We start from the raw sequence: 18,860 nt of genomic DNA, 5'->3' as shown, positions 1-18,860 counted from the left end.
AAAGTAGTGGCAGCCAGGTAAATGAGCCAGTAGAACTTAGAGAAAATATCCACTGTGGTTATGATGTACAATGAATATAATTCTTATGTAGATATCTTATATAGGTATCTTGGCTATTTCACAGCTAGAAGTTTTCAAGGCCAACTAATTTAATTTATTAAAAGTGAAAGTGAAAGTTGCTCAGTCATATCTGACTCTTTGTGACCCCGTGGACAATACAGTCCATGTAATTCTCCAGACCAGAATACTTGGGTGGGTAGCCTTTCCCTTCTCCAGGGGATCTTACCTACCCAGGGATTGAACCTAGGTCTCCGGCATTACAGATGGATTCTTTACCAGCTGAGCCACAAGGGAAGCCCATTTTTTATTATTATTGTTATATGTTAATCTATTAGGACAAAAATCATTTAAATAAATCCAAACCCCATCATCTAAGGTGCCAAAGACTTTAACTCTAAGGCATCCTAAGAAGAGGGAGATTCTTAACCAGATTTTTTTCTATGGATTGGTTGCATTGGACTAGGTTTGTTGGGCTTTCACTGAAGTAAAAGACGGTATCTGTGGGAGTGTATAACATCTTGTATGAAATATTCAAATTTTCTATTTTGAGTGAATAGGCAGATGAAGGAATAGACTACTGAAGCTTATGGAAGCTTAGTGAATAGCAATGAAGCTAGGATAGATTTATCTGGACATGCACAACAGGAGACCCCAGGCTTAGACTTTTGCCCTCAGTCACTCTAAGTAGCTGACTTCTGGCAAAGTGGTTACTTAAGAGAGCCAAACAGGAGAGTATTTTCCTCCTGAATGGTTTTCCCTTTGGCCTCATGCTGATTGGGATAATCAGGTTGCTAGGTTACTCTTTGATGTAAAAAATAAGGTCAGTGAATCACTAATGTAAGGTATGTATGGCACATGTCAGTGAGGGAATGAAATGTATCATCATGTTGAAGATCAACCACCACTAAGATAGATTTGTTTATCAAAGGTGTTAGGAAAAGAATAAAATTCAGAGCAATTATATTCTGAAAATATTGGAAAATCAAGAAGATAAAAAAAATTCTTCAGTTTTTTAACCTGGTCCTTGATATTAGCATATGTGTCATATATAGGTGGTAGCATACTACAACAGATGCTCCCAAAAATGAAGTCTATGAAATTCCCCATGGTCTACATTTAATATCATGAATTTTCCTCAGCATTTTCTGTTCTTCCCAAATATTCACACATACTGAACTGTGTTTTAGGAACTCTTAATTTACTACTGCAACTAGATATTTGCTTGTAATTTTTTTCAGGTTAAAATGAATGGCTAAAAAGTGCCTAACAGAGCTTATCCTACAGTGAGACTAAGCACATCATCATCTTGTACTGGCTTTGGTAGAAGCAACCTCTCTGTGATTTCAATTGTTTTCTTTCGAACCTGTAACTCAAAATGCCCTGAGCACCAGCACATATTAATACATTATATTATACATTCTAGTACATGTATATATACATTCTAGTACACACAGTTCTTCAACCTCAGTGATCTCAGCCTTGTTTAGAATCTTGACATTTACTTTGTGGGAGAAATTACTGGTTCAACAAGATGCATTTCTGTTCCTTCTTAGGCTACTGAACTGACTTCATTTCTTTTTCTTTTTTTTCATTTTTTTAGTTTATATTGAAGTATAGTTGATTAAAAATGTTGTGTTAGTTTCAAGTGTGCAGAAATGTGATTCAGTTATACAAGGTTCTATTAATTTTCAAATTTTTGTTCTCATTTAGGCTTTTACAAAATATTGAGCAGAGTTCCCTGTGCTATACAATGGGTCCTTATTGGTTATCTGTTTTAAGTGTGTATATGTCAATCCAAAGTTCCCAATCTATACTTCTTTCCCACCCTTTCTCCTTGGTAACCATAAGTTCATTTTCTAAGTCTGTGTATCTGTTTCTGTTTTGGAAATAAGTTCATTTATATCATTTTTCCTTAGTTTCTGCATATAAGAAATATCACGTGATATTTGTGTTTCTCTGTCTGACTTACTTCACTTAGTATGATAATTCCCAGGTCTATCGATGTTGCTGCAAATGGCATTATTTCATTCTTTATGGTGGCTGAGTAATATTCCATTGTGTATATACACACACACCACACCTTCTTTATTCATTTAAATGTCAGTGGACATTTAGGTTGTTTCCAAGTCTTGACTCTTGTAAATGGAGTTTCTATGAACACTGGTATGCATGTTTCTTTTCAAATTAGAGTTTTCTTTAGATATATGCCCAGAAGTGGGATTCCTACATAATATGGTAGCTCTATTTTTAGTTCTTTTAAGAAACTTCCATACTGTTCTCCATAGTGGCTATACCAATTTACATTCTCACTAGCAGTGTAAGAGGGTTCCCTTTTCTCCACAACCACTCCAGCATTTGCCGTTTGTTGTTTGTAGCCTTTTTGATGATAGCCATTCAGACTGGTGTGAGATGATATCTCATTGTAGTTCTGACTTCCATTTCTCCAATAATTAGCAGTCTTGAGCATCTTTTCACGTCTCTCTTGACCATCTGTTTGTCTTCTTTGGTGAAAGTCTATTTAGGTCTTCTGCCCAGTTTTTGATTGGATTTACTTATTTTTTTGTATTGAGCCACATGAGTTGTTTGTAAATTTTGGAGATTAATCTCTTGTTGTTTGCATCATTGCAAATATTTTCTCCTGTTCTGTGGATTGTCTTTTTGTTTTGCCAATGGTTCCCATTGCTGTACAAAAACTTTTGAATTTAATTAGGTTCCATTTGTTTCTTTTTGTTCAGTTTGTTATTTTGTTTATTTTTATCATTCTGTTTTGCTTATTTTTATTTCCATTACTCTAGGAGACAGATCGGAGAAGGCAATGGCAACCCACTCCAGTACTCTTGCCTGGAAAATCCCATGGACGGAGGGGCCTAGTGGGCTGCAGTCCATGGGGTCGCTAGGAGTCAGACACGACTGAGTGACTTCACTTTCACTTTTCACTTTCATGCATTGGAGAAGGAAATGGCGACCCACTCCAGTGTTCTTGCCTGGAGAATCCCAGGGATGAGGGAGCCTGGTGGGCTGCCGTCTATGGGGTCGCACAGAGTCGAACACGACTGAAGCGACTTAGAAGCAGCAGCAGCAGGAGACAGATGAAAAAAAGATTGCTGCAATTTATCTCAAAGAATGTTCTGTCTAGTTTTCCTCTATGAGATTTATTGTGTCTGATCTCACATTTAGGTCTTTAACACATTTTGAGTTTATTTTTGTGTATGGTGTTAAAAAATGCTCCAAGTTCACTTTTTAATATGTAGCTGTCTCATTTTCCCAGTACCATTTATTGAAGAGACTGTCTTTCCTCCATTCTGTATTCTTGCCTCTTTTGTTATAGATTAATTTACCGTAGGTGCATGGGTTTATTTCTTAGCTTTCTATCCTGTTCCAATCATCTACATTTCTGTTTTTTTGTACCAGTACTATACTATTTTGATGACTATGGCTTTGTAATATAGTCTGAAGTCAAGAAGCCTGATTCACTCAGCTCTGGTTTCTTTCTCAACTTTGCTTTGGCTATTTGGGATCTTTTGTGTTTCCATACAAGTTCTTAAATTATTTGTTCTAGTTCTGTGGAAAATGCCATTTTGGTAATTTGATAGACATTGCATTGAATTTATAAATTGCACTGAATAGTATAGTCATTTTCACAATATTCATTTTTTTTCAATCCAAGAACATATGTTCCCATCTGTTTGTGTAATCTTCAATTTCATTCATCAGAGTCTTATAGTTTTTGGCATACAGGCCTTTTGCCTCCTTAGATAGGTTTATTCCTGTGTATTTTATTCCTTTCGATGCAATGGTAAATGAGACTGTTTCTTTAATTTTTCTTTCATATCTTTTGTTGTTAGTGTATAGAAATGCAACAGATGTCTATGTATCAATTTTGTATCCTGCAACTTTACTGAATTCATTAATGAGCTCTCCTAGTTTTCTGGTAGCATCTTTAGAATTTTCTGTGTGTACAATCATGTCATCTGCAAACAGTGACTGCTTTTCTTCTTTTCCTATTTGGATTCCTTTTTTTTTTCTTCTCTGATTGCCATGGTTAAAATGTCCAAAACTATGTTGAATTAAAGTGATGAGAGTAGCTACACTTGTCTTGTTCCTGATCTTAGAGGAAATGCTTTCAGCTTTTCATCATTGAATATGATGTGATCTATAAGTTTGTCAAGATAGCCTTTTTTTTGTTGAGATATTTTCCCTCTATGCTCACTTTCTGGACTTTTTTTTTTTTTTTATCGTAAATGGGTGTTGAATTATGTCAAAAGCTTTTTCTGCACCTATTGAGATGATTGTATAGTTTTTTATTTTTCAACTTATTTTGTTGTGTTATATATCACACTAGTTGATTTGCAGATATTGAAAAAGCCTTGCATCCCTGGGAATAAGTCCCATTTGATTATGGTGTTAAGCTTCCTTTTCAGTGAGGGCTGGCCACATGTTGAAGGTTTAACTAAGGAATATGAACAGAAGTGGTATGTGTCACTTGTAGGTGAGGCCCAGAAGATCTTCCTACGTGAATTGCTCTGTGGTTTTCTGGAAACTCCTGTGACATATGAGACTGCATATTGAAGCTGGCAGAGAAACCATCAACCTAAGTCCCTAGATGAAAATTTGGGGAGAATCCATTATGTTGTTCTCCCATTTGCCAACCTGAAGAGACATTGAAATGTTATGTAAACAAATAAGTTTTGGTTGCCTTGAGTCATTGTATGTTGGGTCTGTGTATTACTGCAATATATGTTACAAAAGAATACTTTTAAGTGATGTGTTCAGTTTTTCTCATGTACATACAATCTTATCTTATAAGCAGATTGTTATGATAAATGAAAATATAGATGCATAGAGGCTCAAGGAATAGTAGTTAAGAGAATAAGTTTTCAAGGAATATTAATTACCCTTAGTAGTATGATCCTGGCTCAAAAGGAATTCTTAATAACTCACTTGTATAACATCTAGCTATAAAATGAAAATCTTTTAGTCTGTTGGAATGTTAACAGGCTTCTAAACTAAACTCCCATGCTCAATTTGAGTGGGTGACATGTTAAGAAACTTCTTTATACATGTAGTTGAAAGTTTTTATTCCTGTTTTCTCAAATAAAACTTATACAGATGACACCACCCTTATGGCAGAAAGTGAAGAAGAACTAAAGAGCCTGTTGATGAAAGTGAAAGTGGAGAGTGAAAAAGTTGGCTTAAAGCTCAACATTCAGAAAACTAAGATCATAGCATCCGGTCCCATCACTTCATGGCAAATAGATGGGGAAACAGTGGCTGACTTTATTTTTCTGGGCTCCAAAATCACTGCAGATGGTGACTGCAGCAATGAAATTAAAAGACACTTGCTCCTTGGAAGAAAAGCTATGACCAACCTAGATTGCATATTAAAAAGCAGAGACATTACTTTGTCAACAAAGATCCGTCTAGTCAAGGCTATGGTTTTTTCAGTAGTCATATATGGATGTGAGAGTTGGACTGTGAAGAAGGCTGAGCGCTGAAGAATTGATGCTTTTGAACTGTGGTGTTGGAGAAGACTCTTGAGAGTCCCTTGGACTGCAAGGAGATCCAACCAGTCCATCCTAAAGGAGATCAATCCTGGGTGATCATTGGAGGGACTGATATTGAAGCTGAAACTCCAATACTTTGGGCACCTGATGCGAAGAACTGACTCATTTGAAAAGACCCTGATGCTGGGAAAGATTGAGGGCAGGAAGAGAAGGGGATGACAGATGATGAGATGGTTAGATGGCATCACCGACATAGTGGACATGGGTTTGGGTGGATTCCGGGAGTTGGTGATGGACAGGGAGGCCTGGTGTGCTGTGGTTCATGGGGTCGCAAAGTCAGACACAACTGAGCGACTGAACTGAATGGTGGCAGAGTTCTAAGTTGTCTTTTAATTACCTCAGTTCCTTGAATTCCTATCTATGTGCAATTACCTTCTCCTTGAGTGTGGGCTGCATATAGTGACTTGCTTCTAACCAGTAGAATACAGCAGAAGTAATGGGATGTCACTTCCATGATCAGATTGCAAAAATTTATGACTTCCATCTTGCTAGCACACTTATTCTCTTATTTGACTTTCAAATTCAGAAGAAGCAAGATGCCATATCAGAGAGTCCCATACCTCAAGCAATTAATTGAGAATATGCTCTAACCAAAATCAGCAGGGTACTGAGGCCCTAAGTCCAGTATGTCTGAGAAATCGAATTTTTTAAAAAAGGCCAAGTGAATGTACTGGTCCTTCCCCAGTCAAGGCTTCAGGTGAAACCGGAGACCCTGGACTGACCCCTTAGTTGTGAGAGAACGTAAGTCAGAGGATCCATTTAAGCTCTACCCAGATTCCTGGTCCCTGAAACAGAAATAATAAATGTGTATTGAAGTTGCTCAATTTGGAGGTAATTTCTTATGCAAACAACAGGTAATTAGTGTGTATGGGGTATTAACAGACCTTTGGACTAAATTTCATTAATTGGTCAAAATAGCTTGTCCCTCAGATAACTTTCTTCAACATTCGCAATTGAAATGATCATCCCTCTGGCTTTATTTTTTCCAGAGAAAGTGTATGGGTATTCATATATGACATTTTAATGTGTATTATAATACTTATCATGCCAGTTTTATATTAGAATATAGGCCTCTTGAAGGGAATGATGATATCTTACCTATGCTCTTTGTGTCTTCTGTGGTTTGGGTCCAATATGTAAATGTGTGTGTTCTTAGTCACTCAGTCGTGTCCAAATCTTTGTGACCCTATGGGCTGTAGCCCGCCAGGCTCCTTTGTCCATGAGGATTCTCCAGGCAAGAATACTAGAGTGGGTTGCCGTGCCCGCCTCCAGGGGATCTTCCCAACCCAGAAATTGAACCTGGATCTCCTGCATTGCAGGCAGATTCTTTACTAGCTGAGCTACCAGGGAAGCAATATGTAACTGGTATTCAGTAAATGCTGAGTACCAATGCTAAATAATAATAAATAAATACCAATAAATGCTGAAATAATTGAACTTTCTACCATTTTGGAAATCTGCATTTACAACTGATTTAGATACTACACATTTCCTCTTCTAGTAAAAAGTACCTCATTTCTGTCAAATTATGGACAGTTTATTTTTCTTTTGCAGTTAAATTTATTTTCAAATATATTCTAGAATCATCAATTGTATATTTTTACAATTTTACTAAATTTGTGTTTAGCATAATTTTCTAGGAAAATATTCCTGGAGCTTTTTCTTACTTAGATTCAACAAAGGATTAATTTAAAAAAACATGATTCAGATTTACTAACTAAATACAATTTCTTTTTTCCCCAAAGTAGCAATATAAAAAGCTTTATGATATATATAATATATATATATATAAACATTTTATAAAAATGTATAGAAATACTTAAGGATCTAGGAATCAGTTTCAAGGTAAACTAAAAGTGAAATCTTTAAAAAATTATGGTATAGATATATAAATAACCAAAGGTAGTTAATAATAGAATTATGTATATGTGTTTGTACATGACATATATTTTTATGAATATATATAAAATATATAGGATGAGTTAGAAAAATTAAAATCTTACTTCTAAATAATAAAGGGATTCTTTTTTTATATTTGCTTTGCATTTCATGTTAAATTTTATTAAAACATATTTTAATATCTTTCATTTTAGTATCCATTTTTGTCTAATTATAATCTTTTATCACAATAATAGAGGATAAAAAGCTTCTTAAGCACATAAAAATAATGACATTTTGATGAAATTCAGTTGAGCAATAGTTTTATCAAATAATATATTTCTTTTAAAAAATACTAGTAAGGAAAATACACAAATTGGATAGCATAGAAAGAAAAATATCTTAAATCATTTGTCCTACCCTTCACATAACTATGAGCAATTCTACACTTATACATGTGTTAATATAAGCTTGAAATACATACAATATGGGAAGAATAAACTTATCAATACATTATGGCAGTTAATTTATGACAGATATTCGTACTATTTCTGTAGATATAAAAAATGTGTATAAATGATGTATAGATGCTAAAACAGGGAAATTATAAAAGAAAAGGCTAGAAATCATGCTTCCAAATGAATGATACTCTTTTTGTATTAATTCTCATTCATAGGAATCTTATCATAGTCCAAATTAGATGAATGTATGAGTTGTAAAAATGTTGCAAAATTGCAACAATGTCACTGTTGTAAAAATGTCACTTTTCAAAACAATTTTGAAATACCGGCTAGTGCACTGGGACGACCCAGAGGGATGGTATGGGGAGGGAGGAGGGAGGAGGGTTCAGGATGGGGAACACATGTATACCTGTGGTGGATTCATTTTGATATTTGGCAAAACTAATACAATTATGTAAAGTTTAAAAATAAAATAAAATTAAAAAAAAAAAGAGTCACTCAGTAAGTGCCATAAAACATTAGATCCTCCTTTGTGAATAACCAAACCTACTCGGTATTGATCAAATTTTGCCAAGATTAAGGAAGGCATTAACATAAAAGTGCCATAGCTTCTTAAGGCAATTTCAGAAGATAAGTTAAAAACCTTTATTGAACAGTGGTATAATTATTGAAATAAAGTCTAATAGCCTTCCATGACAATTGCTCCATGGAAGACAGAATTGCTTTTTTGATTGTATACATATCAGTATTTTTGCTTAAAACATTCTAACAATATTTTTCCATCTCTGCTTGCTTGTATAGAACTATATAATGGATACATGTAGGCATAAATTTGTTTATTTGGTTGCTTCACAGATCAATTCTATCATACTCTCTCCAAAAGTTGTTTGAATACTAAATTTAAATATTAATAATAGAAATCATTAGCAGATATTTGAATATATAACTTTCAAAAATAAAATAATTTAAACTTATCCTTACTGCTAGAGGAAGAGAATCTTTAAATAAAGTGTCATTGAAAGGCAATAAAGAAGAGAGAAAATTTAATAATATCTCATCTATTCCATTTTAGAGATGAGAAGATTAAGACTTAGAGGAGTTAAAAGATTTTCACAGAGAATATAAAATCTTCCGGATGTAGAAGATATCAAAGGGACATGATCTTTTGGACCACAGAAATAGTAACTAAATTCCTTAGGTTTCTATTAGATGACATAAGAAAGGTAAAAATCAATGATAATGTTTTGGGACTTACATATATCAAGTTATCCTAAGATATTAACTCTGTCATTGTTTTGATGTTTAGAATATTTTACTGCATTTAGCAACCAGCACAAAATGAAAAGTGCTAAATGCTTACTCTTCACATTTTAATTGCTACAACCCTTATTTTTCCAAGCAGTCAGTCATTGTATACCTGGGCAATCTGAGCTGACAGCCTTATCACTAGGCTTTCTTTCTCCTGTACATGCTAAAGAAAACAGTAAGATGTCCTTTCTTTTAATGAAAAATTCCAAGAATCTAACTTTTTCATTTTCTGATGATATTTGGTAACTCCTCTCAGAACAAATAAATTTGAAGAGGTATTATTTATATAACAGGAATTCCAAACATATTTTAATTACCTTTTGAATTGCACAAAAGGTAATCACACACTCTTTCCTTTTCCTGTAAACCATTTTTAATTGACTGGGTACAGAACCAATAACTCAGAGCTTATTAGCAAAAATAAACAAGCAATAGCACTAAATGGGGAAGCACGAGATGGCATCTACTGAGGGAAATAATTGCAATATTGGCTTATGTTCATTTGGGTCCTTGCACAAAGGTTTACCAAGAATGCATGATACAGGGAGCAGGATCGAATGTGTGTTGTTCTAGATGGAATTCCTTCCTTTCATTTCCTTTTCTGATGCTTCTCTTCCATTTTTTCTTCTATACATTCAACCTATATTTTCTGGCCCAAGTCGGCTGAAATTACAATCAAAAGGCACAGTTCAAATAATAAAAAAATTATCTTGCTATACATTTTTTTCAGCAGAATTCTGGGAATGCCAGCTCACTTCTGGGTTCCTTCCCCTATCAGTAATGCTTTCAACAATATGACAGGTGACTAAGATACAAACCCTACAGCTGGCTGCCTGAGTTAGTTCAGTTAAACCTCTCTCTGTCACAGTCTCCTTATGTATACAATAATACAGACTTAATAATGATAAAACAATCTTACATCATAGAATTCCTGTGAGGATGAGTTAATGCACATAAAATACTTAGATTGATGCTTATGACAGAGTAAGAACCAGAAAATGTTAGCAGTTGTTATTGTTGTTGACATTTTTTTCTATATACTTACACATTCGGAGTGTGTTTCATGTCTACTTCTGTTAGCTGTGCATCTCCTTATTTTGGACTGTATCTCTTTAGGGACTTCCTTGATAGCTCAGTTGGTAAAGAATCAGCCTGCAATGCAGGAGACCCTGTTTTGATTCCTGGGTTGGAGAGGTCTGCTGGAGAAGGGATAAGCTACCCACTCCAGTATTCTTGGGCTTCCCTTGTGGCTCAGCTGGTAAAGAATCTACCTGCAATGTGGGAGACCTGGGTTCGATCCCTGGATTGGGAAGATCCCCTGGAGAAAGGAAAGGCTACCCACTCCAGTATTCTGGCCTGGAGACTTTCATGAACTGTACAGTCCATGGGGTCACAAAGAGTAGGACACAACTAAGTGACTTTCACTTTGACTTTCATATCTCTTTTATACCACTAGTTTAACTTAATATTTCAACTTCTTGAACTCCCCATACAGTATGATCCCTGCTACTGTGTAACATTCTGATTCCCCTCTTACATCTCATCAACTAGGATTCAGCTAATAAACCTCAATTTGTTTTTTCTCTCAAAGTAGTTTCTTCTTCTGTTTGGGGCACTTCTCAGTGTGTCAGGCCTGAGCTGTGACTCCAGTATACTTAGCTATTATCTTTATTGTGAGATGTTAAGATGTTCACATGGAGAGCTTAGTGGGACAGGTGTACAAATCCCTGATTTCCCATTTTGACTAAACTGAGTCTGACTACTATTAAACCTTTTAAAAGAAAAAAATAAATAGAAGTTCATATGTATGCACAATCTATATCTGCTGACAACTCCTTCTATAAGTCAGTTTTGTCCTATATTTCTACTTGGAAATAAATCATATATGATTATCAGATCATTTATTTTCACATGAAAAGTGTCTATGTGCTTAGTTTTAGTGCAGAGAACAGCTGGTCCTTCCTCATCGAAATGTTGTGAGAGTTAAACAGTTTAAGGTATATAAAAGCCTCTATTATATTGCTACTAGAACTCCTCAAGATGTCATTTCAGAAGTTTAAGATCTCAATATGGCAAAAAATATTTTGGAATGAAGGTTTGAAAATTCACATTCACAAGATGTTTTTTATTGAAGTATGGTTGAATCACATCCATAAGGTTTTAAACAGTTCAACCTATTGTTTGTAGTGAAATGCCCTAATTACAATTTGGAATTCTCAGATTATGAAATATATACCCAAATAATAATAGCATTTACATGCAAGTTATATTTTTTAAAAATACTTAACCTTCTTCAGTTTTGCGTTCAGTTTGGAGCTTTGACTCTTGAAAATATTTTTCAAAGACGTGTGACAATGAGTTGTTTTTGTGACCTTTATGAATTTATTTTATTATTACAATCTCTAGCTTATCTCTCAACCATACATATACAAAGATGAACACACATTCTAACATAGAGCTGTGCTATTCTTCTGTATTATTATTAGCTACAATCATAATTTTGTAACTGCAGCATCTGTAGATTTTTTTTCCTGTCTTTGTCCAACATAAATAACTTTCTCTTACTGATAGTCTGAGAGTACTACAATACAAGTTTTAAGTAATCCTAGTTCTACTTCCTATATCCATGATTCTGTGGCATAACAATTGTATTTTATTAAAAAAATCAGCTTTCTGGGAAACTGAAAACACTTATGAATGATAATACACTTTTCTATTTGTAAAACAAACCTTGAAAGTCTCTAAAGCCTGGAGTTCTAGCAATTATTAGATCACAGTTACACTTTGTCAAGACTAAATGTCTTACATCCTTGCTGGAAGAGAGGAAAACCCTGGGATTACAATGTATTTGAACAAGAAGGTGCTAACTTTGCATTATTTTCCATTCTTCTTCCTGTCTTTGTCAGGAGGATGGATCCATGCTGTGCTATTCTCTATTCTGGTTGCCACCTTTGTCATGAGAATGAGACACCAGAAACAGAGTGTTTCCTGTGAGATATAATAGCATGCTTTCCTGCTCACACCTCTCAGGATGTTGTATTTCGTTAGGTTAGAGCCTCTGAATCCCTTAGAGCATCTGCTCAACATTCATCATGCAAGGTGTCCTTTTTGCTTGTCTTCCTTGTAAAAGTATTTGATAATCTTGGTCAGTTGTATAGCCCTCTCTTTCTCAAATAGAACTCTTAAAAAACTGTTATAATTTTTTTTTCTTTATCAGGTCAAACAAATGTATGTTACAATTTGTGGTATATATTAATAGAAACATACATATGATTTAATTGTTTTTAAGAATACCTATCACTTAAAAATATTTCAGTGATCCAGTTACACATAGGAGTATACAGGAAGTAGCTGCTGTTTTGGGGAGAAGAGATGGTAAAATGAGCACTTAAAAAGAGCTTATTCCCTTGAAGATATATTTATTCTGTATTTAGAAAATTTCACCTTTAAAATTTTCACTTTGTTTGGGCACCTATTTTTAAATTACTCTTAAATTTGTCCAAGCCTTGTCCAGGCTAAGTTGTAAATACTGCATTGTATTTTAAAACCATACTTTGGGCACACATGTGAAAAGAAACTTGCAGATATACATCCAAGTAAATACTTTTTTTTTTTTTACAAATGTTGAAAACTACTGAGTCAGTATTGTCAGAGGAGTGTGTAATTTCCTCAATTCTGTCTCATCACAACAAAAATTTGAAGCTAAGGACCAGTGTTACAGCCCTCGAACAGACCAGTATTACAGCTCTCGGATGAACCAGTGTTACAGCTCTGTGTTACAGCTCAGTTTTATTTAGAAAATTAAGGAAAATACATCCTCGAGGTGTGAGGGCATGCCGACCCAAAAGACCAAAAGATGTGAAGAGAAGAGAGAGACATCCCTGGCCCTTTGGCTCCTTTTTTTATGTTTTTTTCTCCTCCCCCCGAGTCTGCCCTATGTAAATTGGGCTAGCCAGGAATGCTGTTTGTTTTACTTGAGGTTCTCACTCTGGTCCTGGGACATTTCTTTGTTCTATTTTCACAGGCTTTTCCTTTCCTTGTCTTTTAGCCACTGCCATTCTGGACTCCCTTTTACTATTCTAACTACCTAACAGTATGATAGAGCTCTCTATGAAGTTACATTTCTCAGTACAGACAGAATTTCAGACCCATACAGGGTGAGGGAAGAGAACAGGATAAGCAGTACAAGAAGATGACATGTTTAGTCTCACTGTAAGATAAGCTTTATTAGGAACTTTTCAGTCATTCCTTTTAACCTGGAAAAAACTACAAATAAATATCTAGTTGCAACCCACTCCTGTACTCTTGCCTGGAGAATCCCATGGACTCAGGAGCCTGGTAGGGTGCAGTCCCTGGGGTCGCTAAGAGTTGGACACGACTGAGCGACTTCACTTTCATTTTTCACTTTAATGCATTGGAGAAGGCAATGGCAATCCACTCCAGTACTCTTGCCTGGAGAATCCCATGGACGCAGGAGCCTGGTGGGCTGCCATCTACGGGGTCACACAGAGTCGGACACGACTGAAGTGACTTAGCAGCAGCAGCAGCAGCAGCGGTAGTAATTTAAAAGTTCCTGACACACAGGTCAGTTATATGTGAATATTTGGGAGCCTAACATAAAAATGCTTTCAACTCCATTATTTATTCACTTCCATTGGGTGCCAGGTTAGCCTAAAAGAAGTGGGAATAGCCAAATTCTGATTTTATTACCTACAAAACTGAAGTGATTGAGATTTGAGATACAATGTGCTTGTGCCTCAAGACTCAAGAATGAATATCTTTAGCAGAACTTGCAAGCTGGTGAGTTGTGAAGTCATTCTCATACTGAAAGTTATTTTTGAAGGGTGGTTATGTACCTCAGTGGAGGCAACTGATCCTTTACTCCAGCTCACATCAGAAGGTTAGAGCCCTTTAAAAGCTGTTATGAGCCCTTTCAAAACTTCTAGCTTTCAAAGATCCCTTGCAAAGCTTCTAGCTCAAAGTTTTGCCAATAGCCAGTTTTTAGTTGAGAGAGCTTCATACCCAGGGGCTCTGAGGATCCAGTCTTAATCTCAGGGCTAACAGGTCATTCATTCACTTCAAGATCAGAGCTTCCCCAAAAGTGGGGCAGCCATCCTTCCCTGGGGTATATATGGTTGGGACTAGTTCTAGAGACTGGGGTCAAGAAAAACTGTCCAGCTTCTTTGCAGAGCCACCAACAGTGGTGTCTTAAAGCTACTCAGAGCATAACTCCATCAATACTTTGTTTCCCTAGGATATTGGAGCTTGCTATCCAGATATTTAATTACCTGAGGGACAGGACTCCAGTTATTCTTCTAAGAACAGGAAGGATCATCTAAAGGTAATTTGATTTTTATATATATGTAGCTAGAAGAGACCATTAGATCACTCTTTGTCAGAGGTATAAAGAAAATAAAAGGTAGCTTTTCTTCCTAAAAGCGATTTGTTTGAAATGTATGCATATGTCTGTGTGGTTACCGGATTACAGTCTGTTCTGTACTAGCTGTAAATTCCGCTAGCCCACCTCCCCTGTTTCTCTGCTTCCCATTGTGGCTCCCATGTCTAACACAGAACCTGACACAGAGATGGACTAACAAACATTTGTGGAATTAACAAATGAATGAAACTACTCATCGTGATGTTTTTCCCTTGCTATGTTGTGAAGTATTTGGTACCATCTCTAACTAGAGAGGAAACAAATATCCAGCTAATTTCTATTGTGGTATTCTTTCCTGGTATCACTTCCTAGAAGCAGAAAGCTATTCAAGACTCAGATTTATTCAACATGTGAATAAATACTTTAGGAGATAATGTGACTTAAGTCTATTTTTAAATCAAATAGACCCATCAGTATTTATTATAGCATATCCAATTGTGTTCCCCAAAATACCAGTTCTCCAGGATTTGCTAGATAACATGTGGAAAAAAATGAAACTTATGTGAATTTAGAACCACTGAGACAAACAAGTTTCTTTATGAAAGTACTTTCCATAGCCGTTGGCAAAGTATTAGTATACTGGAATATAGTATGCTGGTATCTCAAACTTATTTGACCAGGGAGTTTTATTTTTATAGCAACTTTCCTAATGCTTATTATACTCCATGTTGTAATATTAGATTTGAAAACATTTAAAAATTTCTTTTTTTTTCATCCTTTTTTCTTTATTCTGCTCCTTGGCACTTACTACGTTATTCTGTCTTCCTGCTCACTTATCCATTCTTCTGCTTAAATTCCAGAAAATTAGTATAAAGCAATTGATTATGATATGATAGAAATTTGTGCATTTTAAAGGTTTCCAAAATATGAAGTCTTATTTTCAATCAGATTGTGAGCCAGAGAGTGATTAAATCTTCCTCATCCTTGTTGCAAACATCCTAGCATTTTCTACTACTTGGCACATAGCAAATGTTCACTAAGTATTTGTTTAATAAATGAGGCAATAAGAGCTATATTATACTAAAATGTTTGCTATATTGAATGTAATAATTATTCTGAATTAGCAATACCTTTTGACAGTCTGAGACTATTAATATATGCCAATGGAAATATGTGTTGTTAAAAGTTTTAAAAAATTGTCAAGTCAGGAAGAAAAATGTGTATGCACATTTTTTTTCTACAGAAAAGGAAAGAGTAGAATACATTTATTGTACCAAACTGTACTGACAAGTATCAGTTTAAAAATAATCAATGTATAAAAGAATAATAATACAGAATTTTGACAAAGAAGTAGGATAGGCCTCTCTGGAGATTCTATATTGTCTTAATTTACATAAACCAGATTCTTAAGAGTATTATTATATTTTCCTATGGAATAATTTAGTGAATTTGGCTTATTAGTTTTTGTTCAGGTCTATGGAGTTTACCATGCTGACATAGCTCTGTTTAACGACTGGCAAAATTTCAGAGATTAGGTTGTTACATTCTTCAGATTAGACCCAGGAGCTACCCATCGCTGGTTGGGAAAATATACCTATACAGTGTTGAACCAGATCACAGTAATGACTATCACTTCCCAATAATCAGTATCAAATGTGGAGTCAGGAAATGATTATGGCAAGAAGTTACTAATTATGTTTATAAAGTTTGTCCCCCAAAATTTGGGAATGCATCTAAGCATCCCTAATTTTCCTTAATATACAGCAACAGAGTCCTAAATATAGGTGTTTAAAGATTTAGTAGGAAGGCCCTTCATAAGCTGCTGATTTTTCATTTTGGAGACTGTAATAAGCAAAGAAGATCCCAAGTATCCTATGTTGCCTTAGTTAGTTGCTGAGGACAAATGTAGTTATATTTAAATACTTTGTATAATGTGCTATACAAATAAAGTTTTTTTAGAATGAATTCATATAGATGGTTACTGGATGCTTTATATTTATAAGCTATGCATTATATTCTGTGGGAGAAGGGTAATTTATCTATCTATCGCTTTTCTTTTTTCCCAAGGGACATCTAAGGCTTTGACTTCTGCTTTAATCCTCTTTGAAGCATAAACCTGGGGAATATTGTAGTGTGTACCATATGCAAGATAAATCAGATTCCTACTGAGGTGATATATAATGAATGAATTATGCACCTATATTTGGGGTGTCTAAACTTTTCACTGAATAACCTGTAAATGATGAGTAGTCAGCTACATCACAGATGGGATTTAGTTCCATACCTCTGAGAGGGTTATGAAACTAGCAAGATAGAAAAGCTGATGGGACCCTGAAGCTGATGGCTTCTGTGAGCCAAAGTGGTCGTTATCCATTAGACTTCATCCTTTGTGATCACATACATCCCAACTTGGAGATATTGGGTCATTGAGCAGCTATTTCTGGGAGTCATGAGCCTCTGCTCTATGTTTCCTGTGCATGCTGGGTTGTCTATCTTGTGTGCTTTCTTAGAACCTGTGCAAAGACAAGTCACTGAATAAAGCCTATTTTGTCTCGATTTTAATGAAGAGTTCAAGCTCAAGACCACTGTTTTTGGTCAAGCAAAGTGAATATTGTCCTGTGAAAAGATCTAAAATATGGTTGTTTTAAAATGTTCCCTTTAAAGTTTCAGCTGAACTTCTGGTATTCTAGGATTTAATAAAGACGAGTGTAATATTCAGGCATTAGTTTCCTAGGGCTCTTGTAACAAATCGGGTAGTTTATAACAACAAGACATCACGGTCGTCTGCCTCTTCTGGAGGCCAGAAATCTAAAATGAAGGTATTGGCAGGGCCATGCTCCCCCTTAAGACTTTAGAGGAGGATTCTTCCTTGTTTTGTTCCCATCTTCTGTTGGTTATGGGCAATCCTTGGCATTCTTTGGCTTGTATATGCATCCTTCCGACTTCTGTTTTCTTCTTTACATAACATTATTCTGTGCGTGTGCTGCCTGTGTTCAAATTTCCATTTTCTTATAAGGGCACATATCATTGTGTTAGGGTGAGCCTAATCTTTGTATGATCTCATCTTAACTTGATTTCATCTGCAAAGACTCTATTTGTAAATATGCTCCAATTCATAGGTTCCAGGGGTTAGGACTTGAGCATATCTTTTTAGGAGTACCCAATTGAATTCATAATGATTCATCATACAATGAATTTCAGTCACAACCCTTTTAGCATTGTTTTATCCTTAATTGCTTGAAGTATTTATTCATTTAAAAATATTTATTGAGCAGGATACATTTTTAGGTGTTTTTAACAAAGTAGCAAATAAAACAGACATTTGCCCTTACCTTCATGGAGCTTGTATTCTAATAAAGGTGCATAGGAATTATATAAATAACTAGACAGAGAATGTGTGAGATAGTGATGTGTTAGAGAAAATAATAAAGCAAAGAAGAAAGACCAAGGCATGCCAGGAAGAGCTTTCTATTTTATATAGAGTGATTGGAAAAAGTGCCACCAATAAGACACTCTTTGAATGAGGTAAAAGATCATGAGAGTTGTGAGCAGAAGAATGACAAGATTTAAATTATATTTTAAACAGATCATGAGGCTTTTATAGGAATAGAGTACAGGAGGGCACAGAGACTATAATTATTAGAAGACAAGTACCCTATCCCACCCTATGGTGAAAGTGGGATGAGCAGGCAGAAATATATGGGAATTGAATATCTAAAAGATAGTAAGTTCTTCCCTGGTGGCTTAAGAGTCTGCCTGCAATACAAAAGACCTGGGTTTGATCCCTGGGTCGAGAAGATACCCTGGAGATGGGGATGGCAACCCACTCCAGGATTCTTGCCTGGAGAATTCCATAAACATAGGAGCCAGGCGGGCTAGAGCCTGGGGTTGCAGAGAGTAGGACACGACTGAGCAACTAACACACACACACACACAATGGCTTTGAATAAACAAGTAATGGAGGTGATGAAAAGTGGTGGGATTCTGATTATGCTCAAAGTATTGAGCCAAAAAGGATTTCCTGATGGAGAGAATGGCTATAAGATTTTTGAGCTGATCAACTCAAAGTATGGAGCTGCCATTCACTCCAACTCTTTGTGATCCCATGGACTATACAGTCCATGAAATTCTCCAGGCCAGAATACTGGAATGGGGAACCTTTCCCTTCTCCAGAGGATCTTCCCGACCCAGGGGTCGAACCCAGGTCTCCCG

General features: G+C 35.6%; 1 long non-coding RNA gene across 6 annotated transcripts in view; it reads left to right on the top strand.

The window, feature by feature from the left end:
• The window catches only part of LOC147374287 (uncharacterized), a 272,383-nt gene that overhangs the window by 148,462 nt on the left and 105,061 nt on the right, over positions 1 to 18,860 (top strand). For 4 of the 6 annotated variants that reach the window (XR_015163233.1, XR_015163231.1, XR_015163234.1 and 1 more), the window contains exon 3: positions 14,526 to 14,612. The exons of the other annotated variants lie outside the window; for them this stretch is intronic. This is a non-coding gene — a long non-coding RNA (uncharacterized LOC147374287). The remainder of the gene's footprint in view (positions 1 to 14,525; positions 14,613 to 18,860) is intronic. 6 annotated transcript variants of the gene reach the window in all.

Source organism: Bos grunniens, chromosome 4, assembly GCF_055505025.1.
Source record: "Bos grunniens cultivar Pamir isolate PY7600 chromosome 4, Bosgru_T2T1.0, whole genome shotgun sequence".
In the NCBI taxonomy this organism is placed as follows: Eukaryota; Metazoa; Chordata; class Mammalia; order Artiodactyla; family Bovidae; genus Bos; species Bos grunniens.
The sequence above is the reverse complement of the archived record's forward strand: the minus strand, read 5'-3'. Positions and strand labels throughout refer to the sequence as shown.